Source organism: Myotis daubentonii, chromosome 6, assembly GCF_963259705.1.
Source record: "Myotis daubentonii chromosome 6, mMyoDau2.1, whole genome shotgun sequence".
Classification (NCBI taxonomy): domain Eukaryota; kingdom Metazoa; phylum Chordata; class Mammalia; order Chiroptera; family Vespertilionidae; genus Myotis; species Myotis daubentonii.
The window spans coordinates 87,278,816-87,295,278 of NC_081845.1; the positions used below are offsets into that span (position 1 = coordinate 87,278,816).

At 57.3% G+C, this 16,463-nt stretch overlaps 1 protein-coding gene across 2 annotated transcripts in view; it reads left to right on the forward strand.

Moving 5' to 3' along the window:
- TFEB (transcription factor EB) overlaps window positions 1-16,463 on the forward strand; it is a 46,450-nt gene that overhangs the window by 10,396 nt on the left and 19,591 nt on the right. The window contains exon 1 of one of the 2 annotated variants that reach the window (XM_059701727.1): window positions 1,954-2,098. The exons of the other annotated variant lie outside the window; for it this stretch is intronic. The gene's annotated coding sequence lies outside the window, so the exon portion shown is untranslated. Of the gene's footprint in view, window positions 1-1,953; window positions 2,099-16,463 lie in introns of those variants that run through there. 2 annotated transcript variants of the gene reach the window in all.

The window sequence follows — 16,463 nt, forward strand, 5'->3', positions numbered from 1 at the left end:
ACCATTTTTGTGTATGTCTGCTGACATACATGATATATCCATGCATTGGTATTTATAAGCAGTTTATAAGAAGAGAAGCATATATTGGTGCTGCTCCAGCATTTTTACTCAGAGGACTGCAGATCAAAATAGTCTAAAGACAATTATAATATTGAAAGCCAGGGAGGGGTCTGATTTCTAAGTGAAGGGTGGGAGGGTGATCTTGGAGGAGACCCCCAAGTGGCAGTCCCTGCCAGTGGGGCAGCCTCTGCCCAGAGGGTGCTGAGTCCTCCGAGCACCCAGCAGCACTTGCAGACCTCCCGCCGGTACACTTGGCAGTCGAGAAGGGAGCCTCTGTCCCAGCAACTATCCTTCGATTTCGAATTGGCAGGTGCTTGTCTTTCGGGGCCTTCTAGGGCAGTAGTTCTCAACCAAGGGAGACCTTGCCTCCCTGGGGACATTTAGCAATGTCTGTTGACATTTTTGGTTGTCGTGACTCAAGAGAAAGCTACTGGAATCTAGTGAGAGCCCGGGAATGCTGTTCAATGTCCTAAAATGCTACGGACAACCCGCAACAGAGAATCACCTGGCCCGGCCGAGATGGCTCAGTGTGTTGAGCGTTGACCTACGAACCAGGAGGTCACAGTTCAATTCCTGGTCAGGGCACATGCCCGGGTTGCTGGCTCCATCCCAGTGTGGGGCGTGTAGGAGGCAGCTGATCAATGATTCTCTCTCATCATGGATGTTTCTCTCTCTCTCCCTCTCCCTTCCTCTCTGAAATCAGTAAAATATATATATATCTATATAAAAGAATTATCTGGTCCTAAGTGTCAGTTGTGTGGAGATTGAGAAACTGATCTGGGAAAAGAGCCAGGAGACAGTTTGTCACGAACTCGCTGCACTGAAGGCTCTGAGCCTCCGTCTCCTCTGGGGACAAGAGTGGCAAGGGTTGCTGCCCTCGGCCTTCGAGGGGCTGTTGGCAGGACTGAGGAGAGGGTGGCTGTGCTGGCATGTGGGGAAGCATCCCTGAGAAGGGGCCTGCAGCCCTTGTTTCCAGGGGGAGGGCTCTCCAGCCCCGCCCCGCGCCCTTGACTGTGCTCCCTGTCCACTGAGCTGGAGGCGTCAGGTGACCGCAGGAGCCTCCATCCTGGTTCCTGCTACTCTAGGCCGCAAAGGGCTGTGGAGGAACTGCCCCGAGGCCCCAGCCTTTTGATGAGGGCTGCAGAAATAAGGGGCGCTCTGGGGAGCCTGGGGCCCAGGCAAAACCATCTCTGACTGTCCTGGCTGGGTGGGAATCCAAGGCTGAGTGGGTGATAAAGATAAGAGGTGCTTATCATCCTCCTTATCTGAGGCCCCACTGGGGGAGGGGGGGAGCACACCCTGGGCGGGCTCCTCCTCACCCTCCCGTGCCCTTCGAGCATTTGCTACCCCAGGGCGGGGCCCAGGGGTGGGTCAGAGCTTGGGTCTCTCTGACCTCCCGTCCTGGGGTTCACCTCACCTTAGTGGCCTCTCCTGCCTTCTCCGGGCCAGGGCCTGCCCAGTCGCCCCGCCTCTTCCTGAAACATCCTCTCACAAAAGGGCCTAGATACCCAGGCAGCCTGAGGTGGGGATGACTGATAACAGCTCAGTGACTGGCAGCCCCGACCAGGAATCCAACCGTGACCCTTTGGTGCACAGGACAATGCTCCAACCACTGAGCCGCCCTGACCAGGGGTGTGTCTCCCCATCTTGGAGCAGGGCAGGTGGCCGGGGCCTGTGAGTCCTGTGTGGGTGGGAGTGGCTGTCACCGGCTCAGGCTGGGAGGGGGCAGGGGCACTGCCCATGCCTGGAGACCCGGGTGGGTGAGATTGGAGCTGGGAGTCCCTGTGTGTTGGGTAGACTTGTGGGTGAGAGAGGCCTTCCGGGAGGGCGCTGTGAGTAATGCTTGGCCACATGTGCAGCTCCCAGGGGATTGTGCAACTTCCTCTGAGGCTGAGGTGCAGGGGGCTGGGTGAGAAACAGCGCCGGGGAAATGAGGAAACTGGGGCTGGTACCAGAGCAGGGCCAGGGCCCTGGGCTCGGGCTCCCCGAGGAGCTGAGTGGTCCAGGGGGCCTCCTTCCAGGGGCCACCCTCTCTCAGGTATGAGGGTGCATGGGTGTTTGTGTGTTGTGTCTTTGGGGAGGTGGGGGAGTGGGGGTGAGCTCACAGGCTGTGCTGATATGGGGATACCTTTTGAGCAGGGTCAGGACTGGGGAAGCAGGTGGCCCATGGCAGGGGCCCCTGCCCAGGTTCAGGGGAGAGAAGACAGGGCTTCCCTGAGCCCAGGATGGTGGGAACCAAGTGAAATCAGGAGTCAGAGTTGCTGGCTGCCAGCCCCCACTCTGAGGAGCTGGGCAACCATGGTGGGTTGGTATTGCTGTCTGTAAGGCTAGGAGGGCTGGGAAAGGTGTTGAGGACACCAGCTATCTGGCTGGAGAGCCGTCTGAGCTCTCCCTGCCCCCTCTCTTCTTTCCCAGGCTTGTTTTGGGGTTCAGAGAAGGTAGTGGGCATGAGGTGTTTAGTGCCATGCTGGCCAGGCAACAGGAAATACCCGCTTACATCAGCTTGGGAGTAGGACTGGGAGCACTGGGTCTGGGTGCGCTGTGCCAGCCTGCCTGGGTTCCCGTCCTGGCCCTGCCACTGAGCAGCTACGTGATCCTGGAATGTTACTTAGCTTCTCGGAGCCTCAGTTTCCTCTTCTGTAAAACAGAGATGACAATTACAGCGCCCACCATGTGCGTTCGTTGTGAAGATTAAAAGAGTGAATCCATGCTATGAGCAGTGCCTGGCACCGGGAGGAAGCGCCCTGCACAGGTTAACATTTTACTGGTACATGAGCATGTTTGTGTGCAAACAGCACAAAGCCTGCCCAGGCTTCGTGGCGATGATTTATTTATTTTATTTTTCTATTACAGTTTATATCCAGTATTATTTTTTATTGGCTTCAGGTGCACAGCATAGTGGTTAGACAATCACATCTTTACAGAGCGGTCCCCCAGTATTTCCAGTCCCCACCTGGCACATGTGTCGTTATTACAATACAGGTGGCTGTACTCCCTAGGCTGCACTTTTCCTCCCTGTGACTGTTCTCTAACTACCACTTTGCACTCCTCAACCCCTCAGCCTTGTCCACCCAGAACTCCACCCACTCTCCCCTCCGACAACCTTCAGTCCGTCTCTATAGCTGAGTTCGTTTCTGTTTTGTTTCTTCCTTTATTCTGTTCATTCGATCCCACATATCAGTGAAATCAGTGGCATTTGTCTTTCTCTGACTTAGCATAATACCCTCTAGGGCTCAGTGGTTCTCAACCTTCTGGCCCTTTAAATACAGTTCCTCATGTTGTGACCCAACCATAAGATTATTTTCGTTGCTACTTCATAACTGTCATGTTGCTATTGTTATGAATCATAATATAAATACCTGATATGCAGGATGGTCTTAGGCGACCCCTGTGAAAGGGTCGTTCAACCGCCAAAGGGGTCGCGACCCACAGGTTGAGAACCGCTGCTCTAGGTCCCTCCATGCTGTCACCAATGGTAAGATTTCATTCTCTTTTACGGCTGAGTGATATTCCACTGTGTATGTGTGCCACAGCTCTTTTATCCACTGGCCTATGGATGGACACTGGGTTGCTTCCATATCTTGGCCATTGTGAATAATGCTCACGGTGATTATTTCGGTGATGGAATTTGAGTTAGAACTGGGGATGACAATAAGAGCTCACATTTCCCAGGCCATACTCCGCGTCAAGTGTGTGCCAAATGCTTGGCTTGTGTCAGCCCCTCCCTCACAGTCACCCTGTGTAAGGCGGGCTGTTATCACCCCCATGTCATAGATGAGGACATGAGACCACAAAGGGGTAGAGTGACTTGCTCTAGGGCAGTGATATCAATGAGAAGGAAAACAGAATGGTCCTTAGCCCTTAGGTGGACCCCGCCCTCATCCCAGCTCCTCTGTGTTCAGCTGGAGGTGGGTATGGAGGAGGAGCAGGGTCTGCTGTGAGGGGTGTGAGGGCTGGCCTCACAGCCCATGGGCTCTGGCCCATCTCCAGTCAAGTCATCAGCTAATACAGAGAATGAAGTTACTGTAGGGCAGGGGTGGGGAACGCCCAGCTCACGGCTGTATAAGGCCCGTAAAACCATTGGTCTGGCCTTGCCAAGGCATTAGGGGCGAGTTAATTTTGACCAAGTATAGCAGGCTCATTCTTAAGTTGATAATTTTGTGTGGCCCTTGAATGATTTTATGAATATCCAAATGAAGAAAAAGGCCCCCCCCGCCCCCCCCCCCGCCCCCCCCGCTCCAGGAATGGCTTTTTCACGTAGGAGCAGGCTTCCTGGGGCAAGCTTCCTGCCAGTGTGTGCGGACTTAAGAGAGGGCCGGAGACCAGCTGGCGGACGGTGTGTGCTGGGATGAATATGGTTCCAGATTCAGGCAGACCTGGCTTTGAATTCTGCCTGGGACACTTACTGTGTGACTGTGGGCCTCAGTTTCCTCACATGTAAAACAGGGGACAGAGCAGCGCTCCTGCCCCTGGTCGCGGTGGAGATGAAAGCAGACACCGCAGGAAGAGGCTTGGGCAGGCCTGCCCTGGAGTGCGTGTCCGCAACTGGATGTCTTTATCAGGCGCCTGTTGCCATGTGCCTGGTGGCAAGTCAGGGCCTCACAGATATCCCTGGAGAGTCGTTATTTAAACTGTGGACCGGGGCTACTGACGGGACCGTAATCTGGTCTCAATGAACATTATTTTTAATGAAAAAGAATAGAAAACATCCCAGTGTATTGCACAGTATTGCTAAGGGTTTTGCATAACATTTTTGTTTCATGTTTCATGTGTATGCATGCTGTGTGTGTGTGTGTGTGTGTGTGTGTGTGTGTGTATGGGGGTCAAATAAAAATATTATCCTGTGAGTCATGATCAAAATATTTGGGGCCAGTGCCTTAGAGATTATCTCCCTCCTGCGCAGGACCCAGCGCCACATGCCATGGGCCAGGCGGGGAGGCCAATCCAATTCTTGGCAAGGTGTGTGTAGGTGAGCGGGCCCTGCGGGGGTCAGCAGAGGCAGAGGGTGAGGTGGTTGGGGGGCTTTCTGGGTGATGACGTGCATTAGATGGGGGCAGTGACAGGAGACAATGCCTGGGGTGAACGTTGGCCGGGGTCTGGAGCTAGAGAGCCACCTTGGGAGGCAGGGCTCCCTGTCCGTGGAGGGCTGCAGGGCCAGGCTTGGCCAGAGGCGCCCATGCTAGCTAGATCAGAGGGGTGGGCAGGGGTCATCTCAGGGTACTGGGCAAGGGCTATGCCCATCTCCTCTGGCTGGGGTGGAGTGGGGAGGAGGAGGGCTCAGGGCTACTAAAGCCCCCCCCCAACCCCCAATACTTGCAGGATGCTCAGTGACTGGGTGAGACCCTGGGCCCACTGCATAACCATTTCCTCCCCTCACCATGGCCCCAGGAGTATCTTGAACCGTCTCCTTCCCTCTGCTGCCCCAGCTGGCTCTGGTGGGTCTGGCCTGGGACCTGGCTCAGCCCTGAGCCCTGGTGCAGGAGACAGAAGCCTTCCTACTACTTAGATCCCCGCCCAGGGCAAATCAAGGCCTCAGTTTCTTGATCTGTAGAGTGGGCTTACTGACCCCTGAGCAGCCGGCCTCGTGGGTGTGCTGCTCATCTTGTGACCTCACATGGATGAGCTGGCTGTGGGAAGTGTGAAGAGCGCCGGCTGGGTTGCTGTCATCGCTAAGGCTAGGAGGGCTGGGGAAGGTCATGAGGACATCAGCTGTCTGGCTGGAGAGCCCCCGGGCTCCCCACCCCGTGACCTGAGGCCGCGGGGCAAGGGTGGGGAGCGGCCTGTGTCCCAGGCTGAGCTGGGGATATCCCCAGCTGTGTGGGGGAAGTAGCCTGTTAGGGGCCTCAGAGGATGAGACCCAGGTTTGGCCTAGGTCTGGGAACCCCAACTTTCTGCGTCCCCACCTACACGGCGTATCTGAAGAGCCCCAGCGTGGAGGTCCACGTTGCCAGCTGGAGGGGCAGTGTCCTGGGACTGATTGGCAGGGGCCGATTTCCAGGAAGCCGTGGGTGCTTCTAGCTTGAGGAGTCCTGAGCCCAGAGGCTCAGGCGTGGGTGGGCGTTTACTGATGGTCACACAGTTGAGCACCTCCCGTGTGCCTGGCACTGTGTCCAGCACCTTTGTGTGTTTGCACATTTAATCTTCACAGTAACCTCATACACAGGCCTTTTTATTATCCCGTTTTATAGATTAGGAAACTGAGGCCAGGGATGGTTATGTTCTCCCCCATGGCTACCTCGCTAGTGAGTGGCAGAGCTGGGCTGAGGACACGAGTTCTGGGTTTGAGCTGCCAGGGTGGAAATCTGGGCTGTACCACTTACTAGCCACGTGACGTCGGAAAAGTGACTGCATCTTGCTGTCAGCTTATTGTTCTGTGGCGTGGGGATGACAGCGGTGCCTTCCTCCAAGGGCTGTTGGGAGCATGTGGTGGGGTAACAGAGGTGAAGTGCTCAGTGCACAATCAGGGCGCAGTCAGTGCGACACGCGTCACCATCTCTCCTACCTGCAGTCACCTGCTGTGTGACCCTGGGCCAGTGTTCTGTTCTCTTGGGGTCCCAGTCTCCACAGGGTACTGGCCCCTTCCTTGCCCCTCTGCATAGGATTGGTGACGGTCAAATGGGACTCAAACCCTGGGCGGGTCGTGAGGGAGGCCCTCAGAGTAGAGAAGTGCTAGACTCTCCGGACCCCAGGAGCTGCCGGCATTTTTAGGGCTTGGAGCTATCCGCGAGGTCCTGATGCGTCTTGTTTGAGCCTGCTCCAAGCTTTCACGTTCCCTGTGGCCCCCACAGGCGTTTGAGTTGGTGACCCCAGATTTGCTTGGGGGTTTCCCAAGATGTATTCTGTAGAAGGGTTTGGTGGTCAAGTAGGTATGGCAGAGTGTGAATTAAAAAACACAAAAAGGGCCCTGGCCAGTGTGGCTCAGTTCGTTGGATGCTGTCCTAGGCACCAAAAAGGTTGCCGGTTCAGTTCCTGGTCAGGGCACATGCCCAAGTTGCAGGCTCCCTCCCTGGTAGGGGGCTTATAGGAGGTAGCCAATCGATGTTTATTGATCTCTTTCTCTCTCTCTCTCTCTCTCTCTCTCTCTCTCTCTCTACCTCTTGCTCTCTCTTAAAAAAAAATTAATAAGAAATATATTTTTTAAACATGTGTTTCTATGCGGCAGGACTTGTCAGAGCCTTTTATTTTTTTATTTAAATTTCAAAAAATATTTTTATTGATTTCAGAGGGGAAGGAAGAGGGAGAGAGAGATAGAAACATCAATGAGAGAGAATCATTGATTGGTTGCCTCCGGCACACCCCCTACTGGGGATTGAACCATGTGCCCTGACAGTGAATTAAACCATGACTTCCTGCTTCATAGGTCAACACTCAACCACTGAGCCACACCAGCTGGGCTCTTGGCAGAGCCTTTGTTACACTAATTACCCCCAATTTACGGTCATGATATAACCCGGGATCTCTCAAAGGCCTGGTGCTCAGAGCCCCATTGTCCAGATGGAGAAACAGGCCTGGGGAATGATTTCCTAGATCCTGAGCAGGGCTGGGCTTAGCCCCCACGGCTCCTTGAATCCACGGCCAGAGATCGGCTCAGGACACCCACCCTCCCCTCCTTCCTTGGTTCACCTCAGAGAAATGTTGTATGTGGTGCTGTTTACTTCCGGAAGGCGCCTCTCCCTTTTCTGGCCCCTCCCTCTGGCTCCCAGCAGCCTTAGAGGGGGTCGGGTCCCCCCTGGCATTGCTGGGAAGATGGGCTGTGCCCAGCATATGGGCTCCTGAAGATACTTTCCTGGCTGATGATCGGCAATAAGGCTTCGTCCCCGTTGCAGGGCCCTAGCAAGTAATCCTGTCTTCTGAGCCCAGCTCTTCCGCTGTGGAATGAGACTCATCCTCTCGTCTATCATCTGGAGTTATCGAGAGGCTCACTTGACACCATACGGGAATGTGCTATTAATGTTCCGTTCATGTGCAGACACCTACGGATGGGCCTAGCAATTCTTGTCATTTCTGGGGCTGAAGAGAGAAGAAGGTGGGGGAAATCAGAGAGACGCCAGGCTGTGGGGCCTGGCACGGTTCTGACTAGGTTCTGATGCGGGCCCACCTTTCATGTCTGCCCCACCTTTCGTATATGGCTGTCCCTCTCCGGGCCCCGCCTCCCCGTCACCTGTGAAGTGGGCCAGTGTGGCTGACTCTAAGGAATTTCCCAGGTGAGAATGAGGGGAGCTGGGCGGGAAACCCTGGTCTCAGTGCTGCAGTCCACTCCACTGGGGCAGGCGTCTTCTCCAGTTGCTGCACCTCTGACCCCCACTCTTCTGGTAGGAAGCTGGCCATGCTCTGTCTATAGGGCAGTTGGGGTGCCCCAGACCCTCTGCTGACAGTGGGGGGCTCCGAGTGGAAGGCCCGGCTGGGCTAGGAGGTGGGAGGGGTGGTACCTCCCTGGTGGAGCGTGTCCTCTCCAGGAGGGCTGTTTGCCCGATTTATTCTTAGCACTGACTCATTGTAGAATCTATTTTTAGCCCTGTTTCTAAGTGTTGCCAACATCTGGTGCAGCCAGTACCGAAGGGGGTGGGGGTGGCGGCGACCCCTTTGGGCTCTGTGGGGGACGGGAGCCCCTGGCAGGAGAGCAAGGACAGAGACTTGTACTTCCCGCACCTGCCACAACTTGAAGCTGGGCACGCAGTGGGCACCCCATTTGTACCTGTGCATTGCTTGCTCTCCTCACCTCACCATTCTGGCTCCAGCTCCTGGGGGCGGGGGGGGGGGGGCGGGAGGAGTGTTACCAGGGCCGGCTGCAGAGCATGAGCTGGAGGTGCTCATCAGGTCGGCTTTTCCCCCTCGGCCTCTGACCCCTGCAGAGGGGTCTCAGAGGAGGGAGGCAGGCCACACTAGGGCAGGTGTTACAGTCGCCACCGAAGGAGGAGCAACAGACACAGGCCAGACTGCCAGGGGTCGAATCCTGGCTTTGCTACCTCTTAGCTGTGTGACCTTGGGCCTCAGGTTCCTCATCTGTGAGATGGGGATGGGAGTAATGGGAGCATAGTGTTGTGAGAATTAAGTAAATGATAAGACGTGAAGTACCTAAATCATAAGTGCTATGTAATAGGGACGTGGTGGGACTTTTATTATTTTTATTCTTATTGTTACTAATGAGAAACTCTGTATGTGCTGTGCTGCTGGAGTGAGTTGGTGGGAGGCCTGGGCTTTTCTCTGAGTGAGGTGAGGCCTGGGCTAGGGCTCAGAGGGAGTTCCGGTCCTAGCCGGGGATCCATGGTGGTGAGTTCCGCAAGGCTGCAGGGGGGTGGGGGGCAGGAGCACACGAGGTGGGAATGTGGGCTTTGCCCTTTACAGATTGGGCGAGTCGCTTAACTGTTGTGAATATCTGTTTCTTTACCTACGGGATGATACGATGTAGGTCACAGAGTTACTGTGGGAAACAAAGCATCGATGTGTGTGGATCATCGCTGTGCGCACAGAAAGTCCATGAGACTTTTTTGCTGTTTCCCTTTCCCGTGTGAGGCGGGAGAGGGAGCTGGGAGTTGGGGCGGGAGAGGGAGCTGGGGGAGCTTGGCCTGGAGATCTATAGTGCTGGCACATAGTAGAGATCTATAGTGCTGGCACATAGTAGGTGCTCAAGAAATGTTTGAAATGAATGAATGACATGGTACCAGCACAGCATCCAGAGCAACAGCCCTCAGGTATGGGGGCAGATCTTCCCCTGCACCTCCACCTTCCTCTTCCATCTTCCCCTCACCCTGCCTTCCCTGTCCCCTGCTTTGTTTGACTGCCTTAAGCCAACCCAGCCCTGGGTCCGGGCTCAGCCTTGCTCACAAACATGAACAAGACTCTTCCCCAGTTTGTTCATCATTAAAATGAGGGCGGTAGCCTCAGCATCAGGAGCCTCTGTTCTCAGGACAGGTCTCTCTCTCTCTCTCTCTCCCTCTCTCTCTCTCTCTCTCTCTCTCTCTCACACACACACACACACACACACACACACACACACACACACACACAGGGCTCGGTGGGCCTGGCGGGGAAGGTCCTCTCCCTGTCCTGGGCAGTAGGTGGCCTGCTGCTCCTTGAGGCACCCAGGATGTGATGGCTGGGCTGTGGCCCCGCGGGGGAGGGGGAGGTCTGTGGGTGTGAGGGGAAGGGTGGGCATCCAACTGTGTCCACTGGGCTGGGGCCACACTGTGACTTTCGTGTGTGACCTTCAGGGAGTGTGGGCGGCAGCCGGAGGGGCACATGTTTGTGTCACAGTCACTGTGACTGGGTGTGGAGTGGGGGGGGGGGGTGACTCAGGCCGGTGAGGGAGGGAGGGAGGGCAGTTACCCCCTTGCCCCACGTCCCAGGCTCTGAGGAGAATGGAAAGTGATTCACGCAAAGGAGCACATCTCCGCATTTTGGCCACAACCCGAGGTAGAGGGTGGCAGGCCTTCTTCTTCCCCACCCACCAGAGGCCTGTGCTCCCTTCCTCCCTGGCCTCAGACCCAGTTTCTCATGGAGGGTACGTGGTGCCTTGGCCTGCAGTCTGACACCCCTCTCAGGGGCATCTGGGGGCTGGCCCATGCCTGCAGCATCAGTTAGTGCGGGGGGCGCTTGGTGGGGCAGGAGGTCTTCAGGCCCCCGCCTCCTGGCACTCGGGGATGCCCTGCCCCAGGGGAAGTGGCCTGTGCCTGGGCTGGACTGCGTGGTCAGCACCATCGCCACCCAGTGGTTTTCTAGCTCCAGGAGACCTGCAGGGGGGAGGGGGGCAGAGGCTCCACCTGCCACCATCAACCTGCCATCCTGGCTGCAGCGATGGGTGACTCATTCCCCTGGGGAGTGAGACGGCTCCTCTCCCAGAGCACCCGGGCCCCACAGCGGGGGAGTGCAGAACGAGGAGGGCGGCCCTCATCTGGGGAGGGATCCCAGCAGGCTTTTCTTGCACCCTCTCCCGGCCCCACAGATCTCACCTTCCCTTTGCCTGCGGGAAGGCCAGGGCCCCAGTTACATAATGGGTCCCTAATGCCGCCCAAGTGAGCAGCCCCGTCCAGCAGCGGGATTCAGGAGTCCCTGTTCCCCAGTGCCCGCTGTGGGCATGTCCCCATTCCGCTGCCTGGGCTCGCTGGGGGAGGGGGTGGTGCCTGCTCCATACCCCCCATGGGGCTGTGCAGCCTGGGAGGGGGTGGGGAGGCCCTCTCCAGGGAAATGAATTCCTGGCCTGACCCCAGATGCCAGCCTGCCCAGCTCTGCTCCAGGGTAACGCTGGGTGCACACACAGCCCCATTGTATGCCCGGGGCCCCGTGCCCACAATGGGCCTGGCACCAGCTCTATCAGCAGCAGTGGCTCCGTCAGCTCCTTAGCACCCCTTGCCAGGGCCGGAGCCATTGGGCCCTGGTGAGGAGGAAGCAGGAGGACTGGTCGTTAGGCTGTGAGCATCCTGCGTGGAGGGACCATTCGGATACCTGAGGGGCCAGAGGAACAGATTTGTTTCTCTCACAACTGTGAGTTGCAAGAATAGGGAGTGTGATCCCTTCATGTGAGGAAGTGCCACCCAAGCTTCAGGGGTCTGCCCGAGGTCACGGCCAGCAAATGGTGGAGCTGGGGCAGCAGTGGGCCGGAGTCTGCGCCCCACCGCTCACCTGCCGTGCACCCGGCCTCCAGGTCAGGGCTCAGGAAAAGGCCGCCCACCTTCGGGACCGAGACAGGCCACTTTCTAGAAAGTGTATGTCCCCATGTGCTGCGTGAAGCATGGTGGGTAATTTTCAAGGATGATGCTGACGGCTGGGCAGGCAAAGCAAGTCTCCGAGCTGGAGGGCAGCTCTGTGCCTCAGTTTCCTTGCTGCATCCACACTGTACATCTCCCATGCTCTTTAGGCGGGCGCAGGGATGCAGAGCTGAGGTGTGGCCAGGGTAAGGGCCTGGGCCCTCACCCCCTTTTCCTGTGCTCTACAGGCTGGCAGGCAAGGCCCCTTCCCCAACCTAGACCTGCCTGCAGGAGGGGTGCCAAGGCCTCTGGTTGTTTCTGTTGTGAGAGTCCGTCCTGAGCTGCCCGTCTCCACAGGTTTCCCAGCCTGAAGGGGCCTCGGAGGCCGGGGAGCCTGCAGCCCAGCTCCAGGCTGTGAGGGTCCATCTCTGCCTCGCACCCACGCGCTCAGGCCATGGCAGAGGGTACCCCGACACAACTCTTATGGGGCCTGCCCCGTTTCTCACTTTCTGTGCTCAGCTTATCCAGGCCATGAACTCCACCCCGCTGGACCGGGCAGAGTGAACGCTCTCTTTCCCTTGGCCCACCCGCCCATCTCCTCTGTTCCGGGCATGAGGCCTGGTTCCCTCCTTCAGTGTCACTTCAGCTCTTAGCAAATGGACGGGCTCTGCGGTGACCACAGATTGTGCAATGCCAGGGCTGGGCCATGGGGACCGGTGGGCCATGGGGACAGCTGGAAGGGGACACAGAGGCCAGGCCCCCTCTCACTCCGGCCTGGAGCCTCACCTCCTTCCCCCTCTGCTTGGGCTCATCTTTCTCCACTTATGCCACTCCTTCCACAGTCAACACATCTTCGTCCAAGGCCACCGCAGTGGGCACGTCTGGGGGCTTCCGGAGATGAGTGGGGATTGGACAGTGGAAGGGGGATGAGGCAGGGGGAGCATCTGGAGGCCCAGGTTGTATTGGGGAGAGGGAGTGAGGAGGCCCCCGGGCTGAGCTCCAGGCTTGTTTAGGGAGCTGGGGGCAGGGGAGGGGCGGGGGACTGGATGCCTTGCAGGCCTGACTAGGGAGTTTGGACTTTATCTGGTGGATTGGGGGGGGGGGGGGCGGGGGCGCAGATAGAGCAGAAAATGGCATTTGTTTGCTGCTCAGTCCATTCCACTTCTGCTCCTTTGATCTCTCAGGGCTGTTTTCTTTCTCTGCTTCTCCCGAGACAATAAATCCCCCTCTGCTCTTCAGTCTCTTCTCTCTGATCCCTGCTCACCCCAGTCCACACGCTATACTCTGTTCTTGGCTTCCTCTGCTCAGCCATCCTGGCCAGTGCCCCCTGCCTCTCCCTGGTCCCTGACCCACCTTCCCTGGGGAGGGGGTTGGGTGGAGTTGGACTCGAGAGGAAAGGGATACGGACATGGTGGGACCACACGGTGGGAACGGGTGTGATGGTGACTGACCAGGAGGATGCCTTCTGTTCCGACGTAGCCCTAACCCTTCAGGGAACAGCCCTCCCCAATAATGTCGCTAAGGCTCATTAGGAGGATCTTTGCATCTGTCAACCTGAAGAATGGAGATATAGATTTCTCTAACAGATAAATTAGAGTGATGGGCCTTCATTATTTTGTTATTAAATTTAGCAGAAAGGGATATTTAACCAGATGGAAATCAGACTCTGTGCAGACAACTACTGCTCTCTTTGGTCTCCTTTCAAATATCTATCCATACATGCATTTATCCATTATCCATGCACGCTTCCATCCATCCACCCATCTGTTCATCCATCTATCCATGCATCCATGCATCCATCCATGCCTCCGTTCATTCATCCATGCATGCATCCTTCCACTCACTCATTGTATTCACTCACGCATCTATTATATCCATGCATTCATCCATGTAGCCATTAAATATTTATTAAGCACCCATTTTGGATGTTTACATCTAATCCTTGCAGAAGCTCTCCAAGGTGGACATTACTGGCAGGATCCTGGGACCCTGTGAAGTGAGGGTGCGGAAGGTCATGCAGACAGAAGCAGCTGTAGCTGCTCCCAAGCACCTGCACTTGGTGTGGAATCCAGTGGCCTCCCTTGGTGTCCCCAGTGCCCAGTTCTGAGCGTGGAGCTGAATGAATGGCAGGCTCAGGCTCTGGAATGCTGGCCTTCTGTGGTTCTATTCTAGATGCACCTGGGGTGGGAGGCAATGCTGGGCTTCTAGTCTTATTGGCATTGCCACCTCTAATCCAGTGTCGCCATCACCACCCCTGGCATGGAGGCTTCTTCATCACATAACTTGCGACCCTGGCACGTCCTTGTTTCTTCTCCATCTTACCTCCCACAGGTGGGAGACTCCTAGGTACGCCCTTGACCGCGGCACCAGCCTCACCAGTCTCCTCCAGGGACTGGCTCTTACACCTGCTTCTCCACAGGATGGCAGCCCCATCTTACTCTGCCCCTTTGTTCGCCTTTCTTCCTAAGCGTTAGAGCTAGCTGCCCATCGGACCAGAGCCGTCTCCTCGGGCCTCAGTGGTTAAGACAAGGGTGTGAGTGCAGGCCGCTTGCTTGGGAGGTGACCCCCGGGAGCACCGGCCGTGGGGTAGATAGTGAGACAGGGGAGGGAAGGAAGCCAATCAAATGTGCGTTAGGAGCGGTGACTGCTGCGGGCACTGAGGCCCCGTCTCCTTGGGGACCTCTGTGGACTGAGCCTTAGAGTTCTCCCAGTGGGTGGGGGAGGGAACAGGGTGCTTATTCACTTGCTCCCCTTGCTGTTTGGCTCAGGGTGCTGCCTCCATTGGCTCTGGCACAGGTGCAGGTGCTGGCACTGCAAGGCTCAGGTGGGCTGGCTGGCTGTCCTCAGAGGGTGCGGCTGGGGCCCTGCCAGCCTCTGCTGCACTCACTGGACCCAGGCCTGGTGGTCTGGCTGGTCCCTTGGAATGTGGCTCTTGTCAAGCCCTTTCCCCACAGCTCCCACGCTCGGTGCCTGTGGAGCTGCCGCCCCCTCCCCAGCTGCCCTGGACAGGCCCTTCCTGCTGGGGCCCGTCACCACAGTCACTGTGCTCACAGACTCTTAAGGAGCTCCTACTATGTGCCAGGTGCCACAGAGACAAAGAGGAAGCTGTCAGGATCCCTCCATGCATTCACAATGGAGGAAAGGGTCCCAGCGTGAATGTCCTTACCCTGTGCCAACACCGGCGGCCCTTTCCAGGCCCCGTCCCAGGCCAGGGGCCTGTCTGCACTGCATCCTCTCCTAGAACTGGGGCAGACATGCTGGGAAGCGCATAGCCTAGAGCCGCCAGGCCTCCTCCCAGCCCTAGTGACTGTGATTGCCGTGGTTTTCCGGACTTGCTTTTCCTTCCTCTCATTGCCTCTGCCTCTTCCTTTCCTGGGGCCACCAGCTCCATGGAGCCCATTGGGGCTGAGCCCCTGGCGCTCTCTGTGTCTCTGTGTGGAACAAGGTGCAATTCACGGGCAATGGGGGCAGCTTATTCAAGGGCCCCTTCTCTGTCCTTGGAGAAGGCTCTGCCTGGTACCTGCTTCTTGGAGAGGGGCCTCCTCCCTCTTCACTGCTCCCTCTCCCAGACTCATGCCTTTTGGGGTGAGGGCTCGGGGAGAATTAAGAACAGGAAGTGGAGTGACTAAGGCCTTCGGTGTGGGGATGGGGAAGGGCCGGCAGGGACGGGGCAGGTGCCTCATCCGCTGGCCCATTCACACTGAAAGCTCCTCACTGGGCCACACAGGCAGGCAGGCCAGACCCTGGGCCCTTTGACTCCTCTCCCAGCCGCCACCCACAGCCTTTCCCCGGGACTTTTCACTTTCACACCCGGTTTGGTAGTGTGTCTGCCTGTGCTGGCCAACCTCATTGCCTCCGATGGCCTCCCCTTCCGACTGTGCCGTCCATCTCCAGCCCATGGACAGGGCTGGGCTGGCAGGGCGCACAGCTGCCCTGTACCTGCCACTTGGACAGAAAGGTGGCTGTCCTTATGTTGGGCAGGAGTGTGGATGTGAGGGCTGGAGGAGGACAGGGACCTTGAGGTGGAGTTGACGATGAGGCTGTTGGGTGGAGTCTCAGGTTAGGGCTCCAGCACCTTTGATCCGGGAGGAGTGAGTACAAGGCAGCTGCCCCTGGCGGGAAGCTGGGGAGGAGGAGATTGGAGATGGGAGACATGAAAGGGGAGAGCAAAGTTACTGATGCTCCTCCCCACCCCACACACAGCCCAGGGTCTCGGTTCCTCTCTGCCCGGCCAAGGGTACTGTTGCCCCATGGAGTATAAGGACAGAACAAAAGGGGTGCATGGGCTGCTGTGTGCATTTTGAGAGTAAGACTGTGCTGTTTCTCTCATCCCTTGGGGGGTGGGGGTGGGGGCTGGTGGAGCAGACTCACTCCTCTGGCCGGTGGGACCGGAGCTGTGGGGTCATTCCTCCTGCGGGGAGAGGTTGGTCTTCAGAGCAGGTCTCCTTCGACTTCCCGTGGAGAGGGGGTGGGGCCAGCGGCGGGTACCTGGGCAGGGCAGGGGCAGCCCCAAGTCCTGGGCAGGGGCAGCTGTCATGCCTGGGGAAGCCTGGGTGGGTAGGGCTGGGATAGGACCCCCGCAGGGGAGCTCCTGGGTTCTGCGCTCCTGGTGGCCGTTCCCTGAAGCCCAGCTCCTGGACGGGCGGGCAGGAGTCGGCCGTAGGTGCGTGGAGGGAGGGAGAAGCCGGTGGTGGTCCAGAGCCTCTGCGCTCTGGCCGC